Source organism: Crocuta crocuta, unplaced genomic scaffold, assembly GCF_008692635.1.
Source record: "Crocuta crocuta isolate KB4526 unplaced genomic scaffold, BGI_CrCroc_1.0 scaffold692, whole genome shotgun sequence".
NCBI lineage: Eukaryota > Metazoa > Chordata > Mammalia > Carnivora > Hyaenidae > Crocuta > Crocuta crocuta.
This window is the reverse complement of record NW_027532877.1, coordinates 473,561-495,669: the sequence shown is the minus strand read 5'-3', so window position 1 is coordinate 495,669 and position 22,109 is coordinate 473,561. Positions and strand designations below refer to the sequence as shown.

Genomic DNA, 22,109 nt, shown 5'->3' with positions numbered 1-22,109 from the left:
AAAGGCAGATCTGTTATCTGTAGGTGAACCACTGGGACTCCTATCTTGGATTCAATCACTGTATGTTCTCCGATCGAGAGCCTTCCCCAAATTGCCTCTGATCTGATTGTGGTTGCTATTCCTATAGACTTTAGTTTGCCATCTGCTTTTGTTCCACTTGTTTCCATGGTTCCCATTGTCAATTTTACTGAAATTCTAGACTGGCTTGAAGAATCCTGAAAGCAGTAGCAACTTCTGGCTGATGTTGACATGGTTTCTTGTAAGGCCCTTGCTTGACCCTCTTTCCACATAACTATTTTCCTGGAGGAAAAGGTATTGCTCTTATCAGAGCTCATGATCACCCAGCAAAGATCTGGATAGAAGCCTAAAGAACCTATTTCAATATATGCAGTCTCTGAAAAGCCTGGAATAACCCTGAGGCAAAGCCACCAGTAACTTCTGGCCAGTGTTGGGAGTTAAGGTAATATTATAGCAACTCTATTTGTTGACTTCATAGATAAAGCCGCTGACCTTATTTCATTCAGATCTAAAGTTTACAGAAGGAAACCTCTAATAACCAACTTTTAATAGGATAAAATGACAACCAACCTTTTTACTAACAGCCCTGCTTAAATCACTTTTTCCTCTTTCAATATTTGTGAGCCACAGCTGATAGGGTTTACTCTGGTCTACTCTGGTCATAGGATCTTCTAGGCCAAGGGATTTGGGAGTCTGAGATTGTAAGCTGGGTGTCATCAGGACCTTATTTGAACTCTAGGTTCTTTCCCCAACCCCCTACCCCCAAGAACTTGTGGAAATAGCAACATGAAAGCTGGATTTGGGGGGATATTGGTAACTGGGGTTGCAACTGCAGAATCTGGGATTGTCAGCAGTTTGGTTTCGAACTTCAAGTTATTGTTATTCTGAAGACTACATTAGGCTATAGACCTGAAATGCCTCTAAGGCTTGAATAACTCCTTAAGGGTTCTTGATTTCATTCTTGGCAATCTAGGTGTCTAAGACAAAGCTGATAAATATCCACAAAATCCCTGCTCTTTCTCTCCTCATCTAAGCAATTACATAACACAGAAGGTAGTAGAAAGTTAACATTGGTAAGATGTTGGTCAAAGAGTCAAAGTTTCAGTTATTCCAGAGGACTAAATTCCGAAGATCTAATGAACAGTATGGTGACTGTTGATAACAAACTAGAAATACTAATGACCAAGGGCTACCTCTATGAAGGCTTTAAAAAATATTCCTGTAGGAAACGAGTTTGGACTTCTCCTGGTCAAAATGGAGTAACAGGGACGAGGTTTACTCTCCCACCTAGACCGACTAAAACTTTACAGTTTATACTTCTCAGACACCTGACAGCAAGAGCACAGAGCCCCCATGTAGGGTTTACCATATTTCCCCTCTAACTTCCCCAGCTTATTCTAGAGTGGCAATATCCATATCAAAAGATTTAGAGCAAGGAATATTTACCAGGTAGAAAGAAAGCCCTTCCTTCCATAACAAAGGATTTGTTTCTCAAGAGGCCATAACTCTCCTAAATGCTTGGGTACCTAATTATAAATCTACTATAATCAAGAGTCTAGTAGAGGCATCAAGAAAAGTAGATGGAACAATCCAGAAGTAGACCCACCTGTTACAGGTGAATCCAATATTTTAAAACAAAGTTGCAAAGGCAATTCAATGGAGAAAAGCTAGTTTTTTCAACAAATGTTACTGGGACAACAGAATACCCTTATGTAAAAGGAAGACCTTGATTGGTACATCACAATATATACAAAAATTCAGACTGGTTCATAGAAGTACAAAGTCCTAAAACTTCTAAAAGAACCTCACACAACAAAGTCTATTTTTATCAAAACTAAGAACTTCTTTTTGGAAGCAGAAGCCTTCACAGCCTAAGCACTTCACCTCTCATACATTGCAAAATAAAGGAGGGAAAAGTTGTAAACTTCTGGCATATTTGTGGTAGTAAGAGCATAAGAAAAGTGAAAATCTTATTTGTTTGAGAATGCAAATGAACAGCATTAGAACTCAGAAATGCATACTTTCATTTAAGGAAAAACTTTAGACATGTTGTAAAATCTAATGCTTGCAAAGATGGAGATGGTGGAGAGAGCATCTCTTATGAGGGAATAGGGGGAAATGTGTTTACCCATAAAGGGGGTGGGTAGCAAATCTCCCTGCACTTAGGAAATGGACACTCATGCCTTCAATTCTGTGCACTTATCCAAACTCCTGTGGGCAGATACACCTTCTGGGCTGGAAGTCCCCAAGACCACACCCAGTTTCAAGGATGCACTAGGATACTCACAGGACTCTGCCTATGATGGTACTCATGGCTACTTATGCTTTGCAGCCTTTCACAGTGATAATTAGTAAAGAGCAAGGGCATGTGGGGCACAGTCTGGAGGAAATTAGGTGCAAGCCTCCAAAAATCCCCTTCTCGTGGAGTCCCACAGGAAGTGCTTCATCCTCTCCAATAAGTTGAGGACACATGAAGTGAGCTCTACCAAGAAAACTCATTAAATACTTGGGGCTCAGGGTTTTCACTGGGGGCTGGTCACATAGTCACCCTCTGCTTCACATGTGCCTGAGTTCCAGACTCCCAGAAGAAAAACATGTGTTGAATATACACCACACTATCGGCACAGTTGAGAATGGCTCACTGTGCCTAATGATGGAATGGTAGGCACTCCCAGAATCCTGGCTCCCAGGTGGCAGGACTCTTCCTTTACACCACCTCCTCCTAAAGAGAAGTTTCTTCTTGAAGGGACACCTGTACTCCTTGCAAATGGTCAGCTTTGCAAGCCAGCCTTTCTCAGGAGAGCTGTCCCAGGACTGCTCTTAGCTCTCTTCTGTACACCTCCATGGTTGTATTGGCCATTTCCCTTTCCCTGTGTCTTTGGAGTACTGCTGGTGCTAAAATCCATCCACTATGAAACTTCTCCTCTGGGGATAATGGCCTCACTCCATTGAGATTCTAGATTTCATAAATGGCAGAAATCCCACAGGACCCCATAGTCCACTTCCAGAGTCAAAATTCTGGTTGGTACTTACTGCAGACTAGAGTTGTCAAGGAGGTATGTCCTGAATCCCTTCTCTAGATCATGGTCAACTTGGCCATGAAGTCTTGCCAGGGGTGGATGGGGGAAATGGCTCTTCCATGCAACTTGAAGTGGCCTACAAGATCTTGGGCAGTCTATCTAGTTCTAGCAAAGCATTGTGTGGGTAGCAGAGACTGCATGGGTCAGGTGAAGGTGGGTGGAGCCGGTCAGTGAGCATGAAGCTAGATTGGAATCCTCAATCACTTGGTAATTCAGCAAGTTGATTCCATGGTATGATAGTTGGTCAAGAAGCCTTTTGCTCATCTTGTTGGAAGGCAGAACAAGATGCACCATTGCAGGTGAGTGAGAATGAAGAGCAGAAACATGGCACTTCTCCTGCAATCACTTGGCTAAGTATCTTTTAAGGATTTGGTGTTGAGAATCTGGCCTCTGACTCAAGTTGTTCCTCTTCATGTGTTCCTCTTCATGTGTTCCTCTTCAACTTCTTGGATGTTTCTTAGGAGGTAGGATTTAGTTGACAGTGAAAACATTGAATGGTCAGCACCATCTGGAATTCCACAGTCTCAGGAATNTTTTCCTTTCTCCTCCAGGCAAATACAAATGGGTGATCCTCTCAGAGCACAGAACAGGGTGAGGAATAGTAGAAAGAATGGATCTTTGGAGGCAAGCCAGATCACACGCAGTTCTATCCTGCAGTCAGCCTATTTCTTGGTCTTTGCTCAACTNGGTGATCCTCTCAGAGCATAGAACAGGGTGAGGAATAGTAGAAAGAATGGATCTTTGGAGGCAAGCCAGATCACACGCAGTTCTATCCTGCGGTCAGCCTATTTCTTGGTCTTTGCTCAACTATAATGAGGATTGACAGCTTCTGTATCTAGAATGCTGTAGGATCCTTCCTACCTCTGCTCTAGGGTGGCCACTGCCTCTTTGGAACCTTTTTCAACTCTTACTGTGACTCTCTTGCCTGACTTGGTCATAAGGAGATGGTGTCCTTCCTGATCTTAACACCACACCTACTGCAGCTATTACTGTTCTATGCCTCTCAGGTTCTCAGAGCAGCAAGAGAAGTGACCATAAACTCAACATCTATTATCCCTGCCAACAATGCTGATTTTTAAAATGTAAGTTTGGTGCTCAATTTTCATTGGAACATCGTTCATTAGCTGTGGTGCTCTCTACAATGAAAGTCACAGGTAAGGGGGTGCAAGTAACCTATGGCTCAAAAGGCTGGTGAGGACACAGGGATCTGGAATCTCCACCCCACAGTGGCCTCTTAATGAGCTATATAGCAGGGATTATCTAGCATCTTGAAAATCTCTTCAGTCCTTGTAGNATCATGGAGAAGGGAGTAGTGAGACCTCGCCTACCTCCTCCTTATGCCCCTGACCCATGCTTTGCGATTGCTTTTTTTTTTTTCTCCCCAGGTCAGTAGGCTTAGGCGAGAAAAGAGGAGATGCGTCAGTCTTTTTCTGCCCTAAATAGATAGCCTCTGCTCTTCAGAGATGAAGAAGTTGGGGACCTTGCCAGGTAGATGGGAAAGAAGACTGTGGGGTCCCCCCGAAGGTGAGGGGAGGCTGCCATTTTCTTAACCATCTCCCCCCTCCACCAGATGCCTGGCTCTGTTCTCAGCCATAGCATCTGTTAGTAAGGCCATAAATCAGACTCAGATGGGGTCAGGCCTCATCAGATTGCTGATGGCATTAGGCTAACAAATGGGGAGTTGGGTGTTTATATTAGTTTTGGCTCTTGAGTTGAAGGAAGAATGCTGGCACTTAGCGTCATGATAAACTCAGCACCAACACATCCTGGGTCAGCAATTATGCCTCCAAAGATTCCACGGGAGGAGCTGGGGTGGACCTCCCTGGGCAAGTGTGGCCACCTGAGCAGGCCTGCCCCAACGTGGCGGATGGATGGGGTATGCCCCTGATTGGGGGGGGGTGCTAGGCTAAACAGGGACTGTGTGACAGGACAGCCGGGCATAATGTTATTGCTGGTATTTGTGTGGAAATAGACACACTGTGATCGCTTGTGTTCCACCCCTGCTGCCTTGCTGATCCCTTTGGAGTGGATCCGCTTGTTAGCGGCTGCCTGCTAGAGGACCCAGCAGTTAGGTGTGAATGCAGTGTAGAGGGAGGGTGGGTGATGCCGGTGTAAGATGGAGAACCTGCCGTCGTGATGCAGATCCAGTAAGGTCCGGACGAGCCCAACGGGAGCTCCAGGGCAAAGAATGCCCGTTAGAGATGGGCCACGCTGGGCAGAAAGGGCCGGGCCCTAGGACACCTGTTCTTCCCAGGGAGACCGTGGCAACAGCAGGGATGGTGTGAAGCCTCCCAAAGGTGCTGCAGCTCTGCGCTCGCCTACAGCTGAACAGCAGGGTTCTCTCTTGCAGGGCATCCAGCTTCCTCTCAGGCTACCACATGGGGATTCTCCTACTCACACCTCCCCTTCCAAGAACTTGAGTCCTCTGGACAATCTGGCTGATGCATCAGATGATGCCCCCGTGTTAACCCAACCCTTGTGGAATATCTGTAGCTCTTCTAGAACTCCATCTGCACTCCTAGGACAGGAATAACTTGAGAGGTACCTTCATCCCCTAATCCAACAGTTACAGCCCCCTTCGTAGCTCTGTAAAAAGCCCAGAGCCCTGAACGGTGTATGTATTTAGTCAAGTCTTAATATCTCCGAGAATCTGCTTTGTTGAAGGTACACAGAGCGTGAGAAGAGGGATGGGAAGGAGCCATGAAGGGCACCCGATGGTTCACGGTCATTTCCCTAGTGGTTTCAGGCTGGTGCTCAACTCCAAGCCAAGCAAGGAAGAGGAAGTGCCAGGCTAAGAGGTAGTCACTCAAATGCTTGATATGGGAACTGAACCCAGGATGGCAGCAGAACGGCAGATTGCATTTTCCAAAAACAATCACACCAATGTTTCTTGTCCATTTTGCCAGACCCAGTCAAGAGGCGGGGTCTACAGCCTCACCCCTGGAACCTGTCCAGGCTTTGTGTCTGCTTTGACGGACAAAATCTGGCAGAAACGATGCTGGGTCTTCCAAGACCATGTCCTAAGGCGCAATAGGGCTTCCACCTAGCGTTCTTTCTGGGACACTCGTTCTCGGAAACCACACCATGTTGTGAGGAAGCCCAGGCATTCCTGAGAAGCCCACCTCGACAGGAATTGGTGACCAGTACTAACTTGCCAGCCATGTGAGCAGGGGGAGGGAATCTACACCCAAGAGTGTTAACACCAACTAACCAGGTGGAGGTGTCTGCCTCCCACCCCATGGGGAAAAATGACTAACGCACTCTATCTGGGCAGAAGATCCAGGATACAAAGTGCACTCCACCTCCAATCACAGTGGTACAAAGGCTCAGAGGGGAAGTTCCCACCCCTACAGTCAACAGGCTTGTAAGGGAAAGAAGGTTCAAGCCTGCATGTGCCTGGCCCTAAGCCCTGTATCTCTCCTTGCCAATAACGATCACTGGCGGTCTTCCTGAGCGTCCCCAAAACAGAGGCCAGGCAATCAGATGTTCACACAGAAAGCAATCATTAGATGTCCGGAGCAAGGATTCCTTAGGACATAGAGATGCCACAGCTCCTCTCTCCGTGCAGACCTCCTCGCTCCCAGAAGGAGGCACCACTTTCTGTAACTGCTCAACCTCAGAGTTCCAGATGGATACGGGGTTGCTGAGAAAAGCTGTACTTCACAAAAGCTGCAATTCAGTGGCCCTTCCTCCACATGATGCTAGAAAAGGGACTGGAGTGGCTTCGCTTCTAAGCCTTGTTTTCTCGGCTGTAAAATGGGGATAAGGAGTTTGCCCAAATTCACGTGTCCTGGAAGGGACTTGTGATTCAAATCATGGCCCCTAATCAGTGGCTGGCTTCCTCTTCCACCTGGAGTTGCCCCCAGTGCAAGTGCTAGAGATGTGCTGATCTCTTCCCACCCTGGGCCTCCAGGGTTCTGATTCTAGTGCTTACTGGCAAAGCCCGGGGACCCTCGGGCAGGCTCAGGCCCCAGAACCAGGTCTCCCTTCTCCTAGATACCAAAGCTCCTGCAAGTAGAGGCGACTCCCTGTCTTTGAGATGCAGTTTGCCCGTTCCAATGCTTTGAGATGAGAATAAGCCATACCCCTCTCTAGGGATCTGTGGTCCCCTCTGTAAAGGGTATGTGCTGGTTCATGGGCACAGGTTCTTGGGTGACAGATGGTGGTGAGTGGGCTCTGCATTGAGAAGCTCAGAAAGAAGTTCTGTCCATAGCCCAGGAAACTTAAGAATGGACAAGCTGAAGGCACTGAAGGAACTAGGTAATAGCTGATAAGGGGCTGGTAATGTCCATTCCCGGCTCAGTTACCTGTGAGAGGTGCAGAGATGAGGTGGGGATAGGCAATCGCAGCTCTTGACTTCCTGGCTTGCCTGAGGACAGAGGCTTGGTGCCAGACCCTGGCTGTGCCTCTCAGCTGCTGGGAACCCTCAGGTGGGCCCCTTCTCCCCATTTTATGGAGCAAGGAAAAGGGTGGCTGTGAGTGGAGGTTCCTCAACTCTGAGCATCTTCATGGGAAATGAAGTGATGACCCCAAGTCTGCAGAGTGTCCAGCACCCTGGACATGGAGAAAATGGTCCTGTTGAGACTATCTGTGTCTGTGGCTGTAGCTACAACAGACTGAGAAGTCCCACTGGGAGAGGCCACAGGTCCTATTTCCTGGGAAGCAGACTGAAGTGACCTTCAGTAAAAAGGTGCCTTTGGGATCCACCCTCCTGGAAGGAGAGAGAGGTTGAGCTGCAGTGTGCACCCAGTGCAACAGCCTCGGAAGCCCTGGAGCTTGGAGGACCCTTCACAGGTGTGCCAGGGATGGCTGGGCCATTACATCCCCCTGCATATACCCCCTGGGTATATCCCCGGCTGTGGGCTATGGCAGAGCAAGGCATGACCTTCGGCTAGGCAGCTTTCTACAGCTGAGGGATTGGAATGGTGGGGAGGGCTTCCTGGAGGAGGTGGCCTCTGGGCTGACTGCTAAAGGTGATGTGAGAAGAACTTGCCTAAGGGAAAAGGAATGTATACACAAAAGAAACATAGGTGAAGGACGGGGAAGGTGGAGGAAGGAAATGGCAGACACCTGGCCCATTGCTGTCCTTGGACAAAGCATGTGCCTGTTGGTCTCTGGGAACACACTTCCCCTAGCCACCCACATGGCTCACTTCTCTCTGCATTCAGGTTCCGGAAAGCCTTCCTGAGGAGGGGACTCCCTCTAAAGGGCAGCCCCCTGCTGCACACCATCCCGTACACTGCTGCTTCGCTTCCCAGCTGTCCTTGCCCTTCCTCCAAGAACAAATCTTCCCGAGGGCTGTGACAGGGGCCACTTATTCTGTATCAGAGCAACACACACTTACTTGGCTGCATTTGAGAGATGGGAGAGAAACAAGGGCCAGGAGGTAAAATGTATGATGATATCCTGTGCAAGGGTCCTGGGGCAAAGGAGCTTGTTTAGAAGACACAGTGCATCTTGGTGCCTTGCCTGGTGCGTTGGCCACTAGAGCAGATGTCCTGGAAAGGACAGAGTGGCCTTCTCCCGGGAGCCCTGGAGAGATAGGGACCTGCGCTCCCGCAGATGTGGCCCATCTGCCGGTCTCCAGGCCAGATGGCACCTTAAGCCATCCCAGGTGTGGATGGGGCCAGACTCCCCAGAGACCTCTCTTAGAGGTCTCCCTCCAGCCTGCCTTCGAGTCTCACACCTTCCAGGGCAGGATGTTCCTTTATTGCAACCCCCCTCAGCTGATTGTTCTCAGGATCCAGCCCTTTGATGGTTTTATTGTCCCTAAATTCACACCAGGCCCCAATAACTTCAGAGCAGGTAGAGAATGCAAAGCAGGGAGGGTGCTGCAAGCGAATGGCCCAGGATCAAGGCAGGAGATTACAATCCATAAATCTGCGGGGACCCGGCTTGTGTCTGAAGGCTTCCACGTGTGGGGCGGGGGCGGGGGTGGGCCCTGCAATCTCTGGACCAGGGCTAAGTGGATCAAGGTGGCTCCCCACCTCCCAGGGCTCCTGGGTGCACCTGCTCTTGCTGCACGGGAGATGGTCGGTCCGTGCGTCTGACTGCCGCACTGCCCGGCAGTGACCGAGTCTAGCACCCAGAGTCATTGGAAGTTGAATCCGTGAGGCTTCGTGGTGGGCTCCGCCCATACCAGCTCCTGCTAGAAGCCGCTTAGAGAAATTTGGCCCCAAACTGAGACAGCGATTTGGGTGCAAGTGGGTTAATATCATCACCTTTCCCCACTCCGTCCTTTCTGGCATGGCCTCCAAACTAAGAGGGCTGTTAATGAGATGACCACTCTGAGCAACTAGGATTTATCCTACTGGGCACCTCCTGAGATCCCGCCCAGAATCCACCTCAGGATTGTTCTCCCAGGAGGGAGGAGCCTGGGGGTATTTAGCCACCGAGCCCTACCTCTCCTGGACCGGCGGGGTCACTCTGGATGTTAACTTCTCAGCACTTCTAAATTGNAAGGGCTGTTGGGGTGGGGGGTGGGGGCGGGGGCGGGTAGCAGCATAAGGATCATGTGACAGGAGCTGCCCACTGAACTTGCAAGTGAACTTCAGGGTGAGCTGCAAGGCAACATGCAGGTCACATGTGCTGCATTTGGAAACTTGTATTAGCGAGGGCTAGTGTAGGATTCCAGCTATACATGTGCAAGCTTGTGCCTGGACCAGCTTGGCGGCCTTGGTTAATCCAGCCAGTAAATGTCAAAGCAACGGCTGGGTCCCATCCCTGGTCTTAAGTATTGAGCATGCAGATCTAAAGAATCTAGATCTCCTGGCTTCGATAAATCGCCACCGTTTTCCTAACCCACTAGCGTGTAGTCCTCCTTCCTCGTAAGGAAATACCAAGATGGTGGCTGGCAGCTGATCTGAATGAGGAACAGGAAGCCCCGCAGCGGGAGTGAAGAGCTTCATCCCAAGTCAGGGGAACAGAAGGGGGCGGGGTGGTAAGATGTAACAGAATTTGGCATCAAGAAACAGCGGGAAGGTCGAATATGGCTGGGGGAGAGCAATAGTAGACGCTCCGGGAAGAGAGCAGAGGGGCTGGATCATGACTGACTTCATAGGTCAGAGAAAGGAATTTAGCTCTTATTCTCAGGGCAGTAGGAAGTAGAAGCATTAAAATAAGATCTCGAAATTTTCCTCTATTGCCATGGATGAAGCCAACTGGGCTCCTTTCTTCTATTCTGTCTAGAACAATCAGAGTAGAAAGGACGTAGACAGATTCAGGATAGAATTCGAGAGTTTATGTGACATGCTGATGGGCGGGATCTGGGAAGAGAAAGCTTGTAAGGTAGAACTCTCAGATTCCGCACCCGCCCCTGCCCCATGTTCCTTTGGTTTTTCAAAAAGGGGATGCAGATAAAAGGGAAAGTGGTTTATTAAGGGCAATTCCTAGTGATCGGCTAGAGCTCATATCACTTCCCAACTGTGTTCAGAGGGCAGCTTGAAATTGGCTAGGGTGGAAGTATTTATACCACACAAATTGGCTATAAATCAGAGAGCCCGTGGTTAACCGTTTACAGCCCACCCCTGATAACACCTGGGAAAGGTAGGGGGGGAGGGGAGAGACACAAATTTTGTCAGGTTTAGCCTCAGCCTAAGAAGCGGATCTGACCGCGTTAGTCTAGCAGGAGTGCTCACCAGCAAAGACGCATGAGCGAATTCTTGCGCTGGGCAGAAATGGCTAGCCTGCGTGCCCCTGCCCTGCTCGGTTATTGCTGGGGAGGCTGATCCTAAATCTGTTGGCTCCCCACCTTCCTGGAGCCGAGCTACAAGCGGTCTGAGAAGTGCACTACCACGCGGTGCTCCCCTGTGCGCACGTGGGAAGGGCTTCCATTTTCTCCAAGTGAGAGACCTGATGCGCACACATAGTAGGTTCCGCTATACGACAGACAGGCCTCAAACGCCGTTTCCGTGTCTCCACGTGCTATCTGGACCGGCTGTGCTTCACTTCCTGTCCCTTCCAGGTACTCTTTGCTTTCTGGCCTCCAGCTGAGTTCAGCCAGTGGAGGCAGAAGATCAGAAGGTAAAGGGAGAAAGACTGGCTTACTTACAGACTCCAACAGCAGAATGCTTTGAACCTGCGGTTCCCTCCACGGAGATGCTTATCCCAGACATTCATGTGGTTTACTGCTTTAGGCCTTTCCTCCTCCCTTTTATGATACCTTTTCTAGCATATTTTAAAAATGGCCATTCTGCCACCCAACCTCCATCCCTGTTCCTGCTCTATTTTTCTTCACACTTACCACCAACTGACCTTGAACTTGTTTAGCGGTCCCCTCCACTATGGGAAGGAGAGCTTGCAATATGAGCTCCCTGAGGATTGGGATTTCATTATTTGTGTTCGGCTGCTATGTCCCAGCACGTAGAACAATACCTGGTATGAAACTGCTGCGCTGTGTCATTCAAAGGGGACACTGAGGAAAAGGCAGTTGTATACCTGTGTGGCCCAATATGGCGGCTCCATCAGTAAGGTCCCAGGTGGGGGGATGGAGTGGGGGAATGCAATGCAAGGGAGTTTAAGGGCTTTGGAATGGATTCTGCGTATTAAGGTATTAGAGCAGGGGTGCCTGGGGGGCTCCGTCAGCTAAGCATCCGACTCTTGGTTTCTGCTCAGGTCCTGATCCGAGGGTTCATGAATTTGAGCCCCGTGTTGGGCTCCATACTGACGGTGCAGAGCCAACTTGGTATTTTCTCTCTCCCTCTATCTGCCCCTCACCACCTGCATGTGCTCTCTGTTCTCTCAAACTTAAAAAAAAAAAAAATGTGAGAGCAAACAGGGTAAGGTGAGGCAACCCAGAGATTACCAACAGCTGGAGGCAGGAAGGTCGGGGAGGAGGCAATAGGAAGAAGTAGCGTTACGTCTTCCTTGGCTGAGCCACCGGGTTGAATCTGGAAAGGCTTTGGCTTTCCCCAGCAGTAGCTGGTGACCGGGAGGGCTACAGATGGCAACGGGGTTTAAAATGGAGAATACAGAATCTCAGGACAAGAGGGAGGGAGGGAAACAGCCTGCTCTCCCTTCTCTATGCTCCCGTCAGATGGGCTACGGGCAAGGAGTCTAGAAAGCAGCCTGCCATGGCCTTTGTGTGCAGGGCTGAGTGGAGGGAAGGGCGAGACCGCGATACAAAGGCAAATAGGTAGTGACCAGCAAAGTCCTGGCCTTGCACACCGCAGGTATTCAAATATTTGAATGCTGGCATCTCCTTTCCTGTCGTTCAAGGGGAAACAGAATGGAACAGACCTGTGGGGATGCAGGAGGGGCCATGTGGCCACAGGGAGATGGACCATCACCCTGTCGCTGCCAGTCTTCCGACTTCCAGCAGGCCCGGACATTGTTTCCTGCCCATAGATTACACACATGAGTAGTTCTGTTTCTAGTGGCCAGAAGAGTGTTGATCAGAACAGTTGGATTCTGGAAAGGTAGCGCTTGTGGGGTGGGATGCTCTATTGCTCAACAACCTTCTACGGCTCCCCATTGCTTTCAGAATCCAGTTCATCCTTTTGCTGAAAGACCCCCTATACAGGCTAGGGAGGTTCAGCTAGACCTCTACATCCTTCCCTCTCTAAGTGTGGCTCCAGCCAGAATAATCTGCTCAGACCTTGTATCAGTTAGCTGTTGCTGTGCCAAACTTATTCCAAGATTCAGTGGCTTAAAAAGCTAAGTGTGTATTACTGCTACTGAGGCTAGGACTCAGCTGAGTGGGTACTTTGATCTCAGTGGGGCTCATTCCTGCATCTCTGGTCAGCTGGGCTTGGGGAGGCAGCCCTGGGCTTTCTCATGTAGTATCTGGGAATCAACTGGCTATGGACTGGTCTAGAATGATCTTGGCTAGGGACAGCAGGGCCATGCGATCTGTCATTCTCCAGTAGGCTAGCTTGAGGTCCTTCAAATGATAAACTCTTCTCTTGACTCTTCTTCCCTTTTAGAATCCAAAGTAGTAGATGCCATAATGTGCCACCCGATATCCTTTTTCTAGACTGGCCCATTATACCCCACGGGTGCTGTGGGTTTTGGCTGTTGATGGTTCCACAGACCAGTGGTTCTCGGGGAACTTCTCTCTGTCCCTGAGATGGAAGCCTGACATGGAGTGGACCCGTTCCCTTTGCAACCTATATTCAAGGTCAGGGACTAGGGTCTATGAAGGGCTAGGTTCATATGACTAGAGTCTGTGAAGGGTATAAAACTCCTCTCTTCTCACCCCACTTGAAACCGGGGTGGGCTTTGAGTTCTCCCAAGGTGCTCCACGGGGTCACCCAAGTCTGTGTTGTAGCCTCATCCCAGCCCTGTTCTCCCGGGAGAAGCCCAACCCTCCAGCTAGTTCCCAGGAGCTATTCCCGAGAGGTCTCCCCAGTGAGCCCCCTCCACGGAAAACCCACCAACAATACATACCTTTCCCACCATCGGTTGAAGAGGAGGGACACACATCCTTAACACTTACCACTATGCCACTGCTTACACACAACCAGCTCGCTGGGGGGACAAGTGGAGTTTGGTTCACCAGTTTCCATGGTGTGAATATGCCCACCAATTTCAGAGGAGCGTTTTGAAGCCATTGAATGGGGAATTGGAAAGAGAGATGTGAAAACGGGCTCCCGGGCCCCAAGGAGTCCACATCCGGACCCACCGATCCTGAGCCAGCCTTCTCACACATGTGTGTGCATGAGTAACCAAAACAAAAGGGTCTTGAAGCAATATAGTATATTCTACGGATAATACCATATAGAGTGAGCTCGGATTTGCTATCCTTCTACTTTTAAAGTTTCTAATGGGTGTATGACTTTCAGTTTGAAAGGCAGGCGTTAGGGGTGAGTCCTGCTTGGGGAGCAAGTAGCAGGCGGATGCTGGAAGGGAGGGTGTGTTTGGGGCAAGACCCTTCCTGCCCCTCCATGGAGGTGGGGAGAAAAGGGTCATTAAAAGTCTTCTTTAAAACAACAAAAAATCATTGAAAAGCTTGGAAAGCTTCTCTTTGCATGTTTACTTACCCCCAAAATACTGTTCTAAAAGTTTTTTAATTTTCATGTTTATTTTGAAAGAGAGCATGAGAGAGAGAGAGAGGGAGACAGAATCCAAGGCAGGCTCCAGGCTCCAAACGTTCAGCACAGAGCCCAATGTGGGGCTCGAACTCCTGAGCTCTGAGATCATGACCTGAGCTGAAGTCGGACACTTAACCAACTGAGCCACCCAGGTGCCCCCTAAAATTTTAATTTTTCTGAGTGGAGCGTACTTGCACAATGTTACAGGGTCATGTATACAACACAGTGGGGTGACAAGTTTGTTTTGCTGTTCAAATGGGGGTAGCCACTATTTGTCAGCATCCAATGTTATTACAACACTATTGAGCATGTTCCTTATGCTGTGTCTTTATTCTTGTGCTGCCCTTTTATTTCATAACAGGAAGCCTGTGCCTTCTACGCCCCTTCACCCATTTTTTCCATACTCCCAGCCCTGCNATTCATCATCTCTCTATTTATAGGTCTGATTCTACTCTTTTGTTCCTTGGCTTTCTAAATTTTTTTAAAAATTTCTTTATTTCTGAGAAAGACAACGTGAGCAAGGGAGGGTCAGAGGGAGAGGGAGACACAGAATCCGAAACAGGCTCCAGGCTCTGAGCTGTCAGCACAGAGCCCAACGCGGGGCTCGAACATGACCTGAGCCGAAGTCAGACGCTTAACCGACTGAGCCACCCAGGTGCCCCTCCTTAGCTTTCTAGATTTCACATGAGTGAAATCCTATGGCATTTGTCTTGTTCAGACTTCTTGTACTCAGCACAGTACTCTCTAGGTCCATCCATGTTGTCAAAAGGGGCATAATCTCTTTATGTCGTATAATCCATTCTATGTACACCTCATCTTCCTTATCCACGTGTCTATTAATGAATATTGCTTCCATATCTTGGCTATTATAAACCATGCTGCAATAAGCATAGGGGTTTACATCTTGTTGAAGTAGTATTTTTGTTTTGACCCTCCATACTGTCTTGTAAAGTGGCAGCGCCGGTTTGCATTCCCACCAGCAGCACATCGAGGGTTCCTCTTCCTCCACGCGCTCACCTTTATAATGTCCTGGGAAGGGCTTGCAAGTGGGGAAGAACTAGGGTGTTCCAGAGGAGTGTGTTTTCTAGTGGGGCTTATACCAAGAACAGCAAAGTCCTTCCCTAATCCGGTACCCGTACCTCGCCAACCCCGCCCCATCCCAGTAAAACTGGCGGCTTCTTCTGACCCTGTGGATTATGCAATCAAGCCAGGCATTCGTTGGATAAACAAACTATATTTAGCCATTAACATCCTGGCATTAATTCACGTCGCCGCCCTCGAGATGGCCAATGGGGGCCATTGAAAGCCTTAGACCAACCGGCTACGGCAGGGTTTGATTCAGAGACTTGCATGGTGTTTGGCTCAGACAGACAGGAAACCTGGACGCGACACCCTGCAGCTGGGGCCTCTTGCGGCCACAGGCTGCCAGGCTGGAGCGCGCTCTCACATGGCCGTGATCCCATGGCGTGAAGCCGGGACTCTGCCCTGAACGCACAGGGTCCCGACAGGCAGCTGGAGCGCAGGAGCACGGTGGTGGACATTCAGGCATTAGGATCCTGGGGTCGGTTTGGAAACCACCGCACCACTGCACATGCTCTGCTCGGAGCAGCCCCTCGGGGGGCAAGGGTTGACCTCAGGCGGTGATGTAACCAGTTCCCAGCCCTCACTTTGGCTGTTTGCACTGTTTGGAGATGGCCGTCTCCTGGTGACGTTTCTCTCCTCCCGGGCATCTGAGCCTCCCTATCTCTTTGAAGATTACAGGGCTTTAGCGTGCCTTTAAAGTGAATTTTTCCCCCTGTGTTTTATTATAATTAATGGCCAAAAACCTCTTTTTTTTCCTCCCTCCCTTTATCTCTTAAATATGTTTCTTTCCTCTTGAAAAACGCAATATTTCTTTTAACCCGGGATATGGATGGGCCTGTCCCTAGCAGGGCAGGCCCGCCGTCATCTGTCAACCTGATTATGCAAAGCCTCTGTTTTCAGCTGGCATCTGAGGTGGATTTCAAAGCCATGACTCATGCGTGCTTCCAGGCCGAAGACCCGCAGAGCGGCTCTGTACCAGAGCTCTGCGCACAGGCCCGGCCCTTGGAGAGAGAGTCCTCCAAGGCGAAAGGATTCACAAAGGTCTCAGTGAGCCTGTATGCAGGCAACCACACGGTATGGCTCTGACCACCTGAGCTGGCCGCTCTGGAGTCTCCTCTTTGATACAAGAGACCCATCTGCAATAGCTTGGATGACAGGAGTTGAGAAATCCTCAGATAAATGGGCGAAGACGTAGGTGATCGGTGGGAGATGGTTTCCATGATTTTTTTCCAAATGCTTTACGATATATGCAGGCAACAATGATGCATAGATGTCCTCTAGGCACAAAATTGCAACAGTTCAAGACCGTTACAGTATGCCCCTGTGTGGGTGTGTGTGCGTGTGCATACAAGGCGTGTGCATACACAGAATAGATCTAGAATAAGGTTTCTCCACTTCGACATTACTGATCCCCAGAGATGGATCATTCACTGGAGTTGGGGGGGGGGGCTGTTCTGAGTGTTGTCCATGATGTTTAGGAGCCTCTCTGACCCCTACCTGCCAATGCCTACAGACCCTTCCAGGTGTGACCACTAAAAATGTCCTCAGGAATTGCCAAATGTCCCCGAAGCAATGTCCCTCCCCCCTTCCCCCCAGCTAATTCCACAAAGCTGCATGCCGAGATAGCAGTGAATTCTTCTGGGTTGTAGAACTGGTGAATTGTAATCAAGAGGGGACTAATTATTTTCAAAATGCATGTTGCTTTGGTCGGGGGAGGGGGGATACTCTAATGTGAGAGAAAGTTTAGGTACCGAGGTATCATAAGCAAATAGAACTGATCGACGAAAGGTCAGGTTTTCAAAATCCAGAAAATTGATGAATGCAGTGTTCAGGGCATGAGTGTTCTGAATGCAAGAGGCTCTGCATGGGTGCCCAGAAGCAAGCGGTGCTGGAATGAAGGCAGCGTGTACATTTGGAGACAGTGTGTATACAGAAGTGTCCTGTGGAAGCTAAGTGTGCGTATCTCTAGTTATTCACTGTGCACTTGGCAAAGTATCGAATCATCCTTGTCTGTTTGCTATGGGATGTGCCGCTTTCCATCCACCTAGTAAGGAATGGGACCTGCTTTGCCCCCAATAGTAACCCCCTCGGTGTGATGCCAAAAGCGAGATGGCTGTACCATCTGAGTTCAGTCCCTAAGAGCTTAAGGACGCCTCTCTCCACAAACATTCCTATAAAAGGCCGGGAAATCCACTCAAGATCATGGCTCAGACTGGCTTTGGCTCAGACACTGACGAGATTGTAAAACTCCAGAGGCCAGGGGACCGACTTCAGTGGGTCTGGGGTGGGGCCTGGGCCTCTGGATGCTTTGAAAGCATCCTGGGGGCTTCTGATGTAACCTTACCCCATTTCTAGCAGGCCATCTTCGGCTGGCATGCGCTGCTAGAGGCCCTCTGTGATGAATGAGGGGGAAGAATTGAAACCACAGTCAAATCCTTCTTCCCCTATGACAACGGCCATGAGGCAGCTGGGACAGAGGCCTTACAGGTGGGCCCCGTGGCCTTTGGCTATCTCAAAGATCCATCTGGGTTTGGGGTCTCTGGGTTGGACGTGGAGGGGCCCTCCCACATGTGCAGTGCAGCCAGCAAGAGCAAACGTGCTTCAGAGGATGAGCAGACCCCACATTTGAGCCACATGGATGGATTGCCAGCTGAGTTTGATCAGGACAACAGACCGGGCATCCAAAGTCTTGAGGCCTGGGATTCCTCAGTCATGAAGTATGACGTTTCTCTGTGCCGAAAGCTGTGCTGTTTGGGGGAGGGAGGGCTGGGGACATGGGCCCATAGGAGGTCTCTGCTCAATGCTGGTGGGAATTCCCATACCCCACCCCCCAAAGTCTGCCCAGTCCTTAAGGCCTATCTTTTTTTTATTTTTTTAATGTTCTTTTTTTTTTTTTTTTCTTTGAGAGACTGAGCATGAGCAGGGGAGGGGCAGAGGGCGAGGGAAACACAGAATCCGAAACAGGCTCCAGGCTCTGAACTGACAGCATAGAGCCTGACGTGGGTTTGAACTCCCGGACCGCAAGATCATAACCTGAGCGGAAGTCGGATGCTTGACCAACTGAGCCACCAGGCGCCCCCCGCACCCCCACTTGAGGCCTGATTCTAATGTCACTACCCAGAAGCCTTTTCTAGTTCCTGAAACCTTTCATTTTGAGCCCCTACTTGCACATGTTAGCAAAAGAAACTAGGAACTCACGCACACAACCCACCCAGGTGAGCTGACCAGTTCAAGGTCTGGTCAAAGTCTGGCCCCAGACAGGCCTGGGCTGGAGGGCACAGCTCCGTTCCCGAGGGCAGAAGGGGAAACTGCTAAAAATTTCAGTGAGGTCTGGAACTTAGAACTAAGCAGTTAGCCTTGGTATATTACTACGAATCAGTGAGTAACCTAAGAGGTTGGTTCCCACAGGGAATTTTCTAGGACTGCAGGCTCGATGTTGGGTTTGTGTCCCCCATTGAGCCACTTACCAGAATTATAGAAACAACTGTGACATTCCCCCAACCCTCCCTCCACCTCCACTTCCCCATCTCTAAAAATGAACAGGAAACCTACCTAATGGAGCCGTGATAGATTAAATGGTATTAAAGTGCTTGTGCTCTGCTGGTATATAACTACCTCCTTAGAACCAACTACTGGTAACTTCTTACTGTGTAGCTGGTATTTGCCAGTCAAACCACATAACTCCAATCCTGAGATACTGGCTGGATGTGGTTTTCTAGTCTGGTTGTCGCATTGTTTGGATCTGGGCACAGCTGGGTGGTGTCTCTCACACCTCTCAATGGCAGCCTGAAACACTCCCGCCCCCTGGGACATCCTGGCCACGTGCCCACATTGCAGCGGGGCCAGAAGTCTGGTCTGCGTCCATCTCCCTGAGCCCGGTCATGGCCTGACGCACAGCCCTGATGGTACAGGAAGATCTTTTCAGTGGGAGTTATCCCACTGGCCAAAGTCCCTGTGCCCTGAATTAAGTCGGCCTCCGGCACTCTCAGAAGGAACAAAGATGTTCTCTGAGGCCTTCTTTGCAATAGGAAATCAGGAACAACCTAAGTGCCCATCGAGAGGGGATGGCCCCTAAAATGGCAGTCTACACTATGGACCGCTCTGGTACGTGTTAATCGGCCTCGTTTCTGATGGTTGCTGCAATGTGGAAATGATCTCCAAAAGCAGGTAGAGATGCTATGTGATATGCAATAGTCTATGGTCTTCGTGTAAAAACAAAACAAAAAAAACTAGGGGTACGTATTTAGGTATGTTTGTAGGAAAATACATGGAAGAGATCCGGAACAGTCTGCTCACTAGAGCATTGCATGATAACGGCGGTATGTACTGTATCTCTGGCTGCCCTGAGCCCCAGCCAGTGTGCTGACATACTCCACTGAGCACCAGAGTGCAGTGCCTGCCTGAGGAACGTGAATGTTATTTAATTTCCATTCACTGAAATCGTCTCACTGGTGAGTGGGCGCCATATTGGATGGTGCGGGTTTGGAGGACTATGGACCAGAATCACAGGGCACTTTTTTTTCTTTCTGTGTGATTTGGCTTATTTAGGAAGTGTCGTTGGAGGTTGTTTTAAAAAAAATCTAAATGCAGTGTGGTACCTTGGATTGGATCCTGGGACAGGGAAAAGACTATAGTGGAAACACTCCGGGCTCTGAGTTCCAGCGATCCATGGATAGTGACGCTCCAGTGTTCATTTTAATTCTGACCAATGTACGCATGGGAACCCAAGACATTAGGGGAAGCTGGGTGAAAAGCATGGGGCGGGGGGATTCTCTGTATTCTGTTGGTATCCCTTCTATAAACCTGAAGCTATTCCAAACCAAAGTGGGTGTTAAAAAGAAATACTCATAAGCTCGGTGATAAGCTTTCCGTGGACTTTGAGAAGTCAGACGCTTGTAGCTTATGAGTAAGGACGAGAACCCACACTGGACCCCTTATTGATTCTGAGCTCGGTATATTTGAGAACCTTGGCTGAGAAGTGCAACGCCTCTGCCTGGTGGGTGGGCTTCTGGCCCTAGTGTGCCCTTGGGTCCCTCCAGGATCTGGTGGCTACCCCGAGGTGAGGCTGAGAACCGACGACGCATCTGTCCAGACGGCCACACCTCCGTAAAAAGGTGGTACCAAAGCTTCTTTGAGCATACCTTGAATTACAAAAAGCTGTGGATGTAGGACCCCCCAGAGTTCACCCTCTATGCTCTTCAGAGCACCCCCNGGGTGGGCTTCTGGCCCTAGTGTGCCCTTGGGTCCCTCCAGGATCTGGTGGCTACCCCGAGGTGAGGCTGAGAACCGACGACGCATCTGTCCAGACGGCCACACCTCCGTAAAAAGGTGGTACCAAAGCTTCTTTGAGCATACCTTGAATTACAAAACGCTGTGGATGTAGGACCCCCCCAGAGTTCACCCTCTATGCTCTTCAGAGCACCCCGTAGTGGTGGACAATAAAGTTCAGTTTCACTTTCAATGATGAAGAAACCGGGACCTTCCCTCGAGGGTGACCCCAGCCTGAGACGCCATGGCCGATTTCCCCTGTGTCAGCACCCTCCTGCAGTGGGGGCGACGGGCGAGCTCCCTGCGCCTGTAGAATTACGTCCTTACACAACACTTTGGGGCATGCATTCTAGGGTCCTAATTCTGCACCCTGTTTCTACCACAGCGGTACGGATTTCAGGAAAACTTAACTCATGAGCTGCTGTGAGCCTCCTTTTTCTCATCTGTAGAACATGAATGATTTCAAGCACCCACGTCTCATCCCCATGCTGGGAGGATCCTCAAAGCCACAGTTAAGCCCTGATACGACAGCTACCACCGTCCCGCAGGTGGAAGAAAGCCTTGAACCACATACTTACTGCTCTGGAAAGCTCCCTGGCGGAGCTAGGAAAAGAGGAAGAAGAAGGCTGTAACCCTGGAGACTTCAGTTCTAACTGGAGCCTCTCTAATGGAATGTAAGTCAACTCAGACCTGGGGTAGCTCTGGAAGCCGTGTCCCGTCCTGATTTTGTCCCGGGAAAAGGTTCCTAAGGATTCTGAGTCTGAAGGGCTAGAGATGGGCATTTTCCTGCGGGAAGAGGAAACTTTGTGATAGTTCGGCCTCCAGAGGAGCAGCGCGGGGATTTAATGAGGTCCCCCTGCCTGGCCGGGACCATCACACGGAGTCGAGGCGACAGAAGTGCAGGGTGATTCTCTGGGCCGCCAGGACCGGCGGCTCCCACGCCAGCCCGCGGTCCCGCGACCACTCCGCCTTCCCCAGCGCTGTTCCTGCCGGAAGTAAATGATGGCTGTTTAATCAAAAGCAGGCTGCGCCTCCCCGGCACCAGCCTTCCCCCCACTTCTGCCTCCGAGCTCTGGTGGTACGGGTCCCGGAGTCTTTGTCTACACCGTCCAAAAGCAACTGAGTTTCGTCCTGGGCACAAGCCCAGCGGGTCTGGGGGCAAGAGCGGGAAGGTGAGCTTTGGAGGAGGACCGCCTGTGTGTGTCCGGGTCACAAGCGGGCTACTGGCCACCTCTGCCTTGCTGCCTGTGTGAGATGATTCCGAGGTCAGATTGGATGCCAGGTGTGAGAAGTTTGAGAAGCACTTATTTCCATGCACTCTGGGGCGCCTTTAAGGGCCAGGGAGAGTGAAGATGCCAAATATTACAATTAAGTGCTAAAGCCAGTTGGCCTAATGCCAGCTGGTCCTGTTGTCCTGGTACTGGGGACAAGACTTGTAAGGCCAATCAGGATGGCGTGGGTCTCCTGGGGGCGCTGCAGAGTCTCTGGGGGGGGGTCCTGCTGCACCACATTCTAGGTTTCCCCCAAAAGACGAGAAGCCACCGTGAGACTTTCTACCCCCACGGGTGGCCTGGGTTCACCTGCGCGTTCCCAGGAGAGCACTGCTATCTCCTAGCTCTTCTAGGCGCCT

General features: G+C 50.1%; 1 long non-coding RNA gene across 1 annotated transcript; it reads left to right on the top strand.

Moving 5' to 3' along the window:
* Positions 1-232: 232 nt before the first annotated feature.
* LOC144216319 (uncharacterized) lies at positions 233-21,186 on the top strand. The gene is made up of 3 exons (XR_013330633.1): positions 233-460; positions 4,106-4,252; positions 20,865-21,186. It is a non-coding gene; the product is annotated as an uncharacterized LOC144216319 (long non-coding RNA).
* The last annotated feature ends 923 nt before the right edge of the window (positions 21,187-22,109 follow it).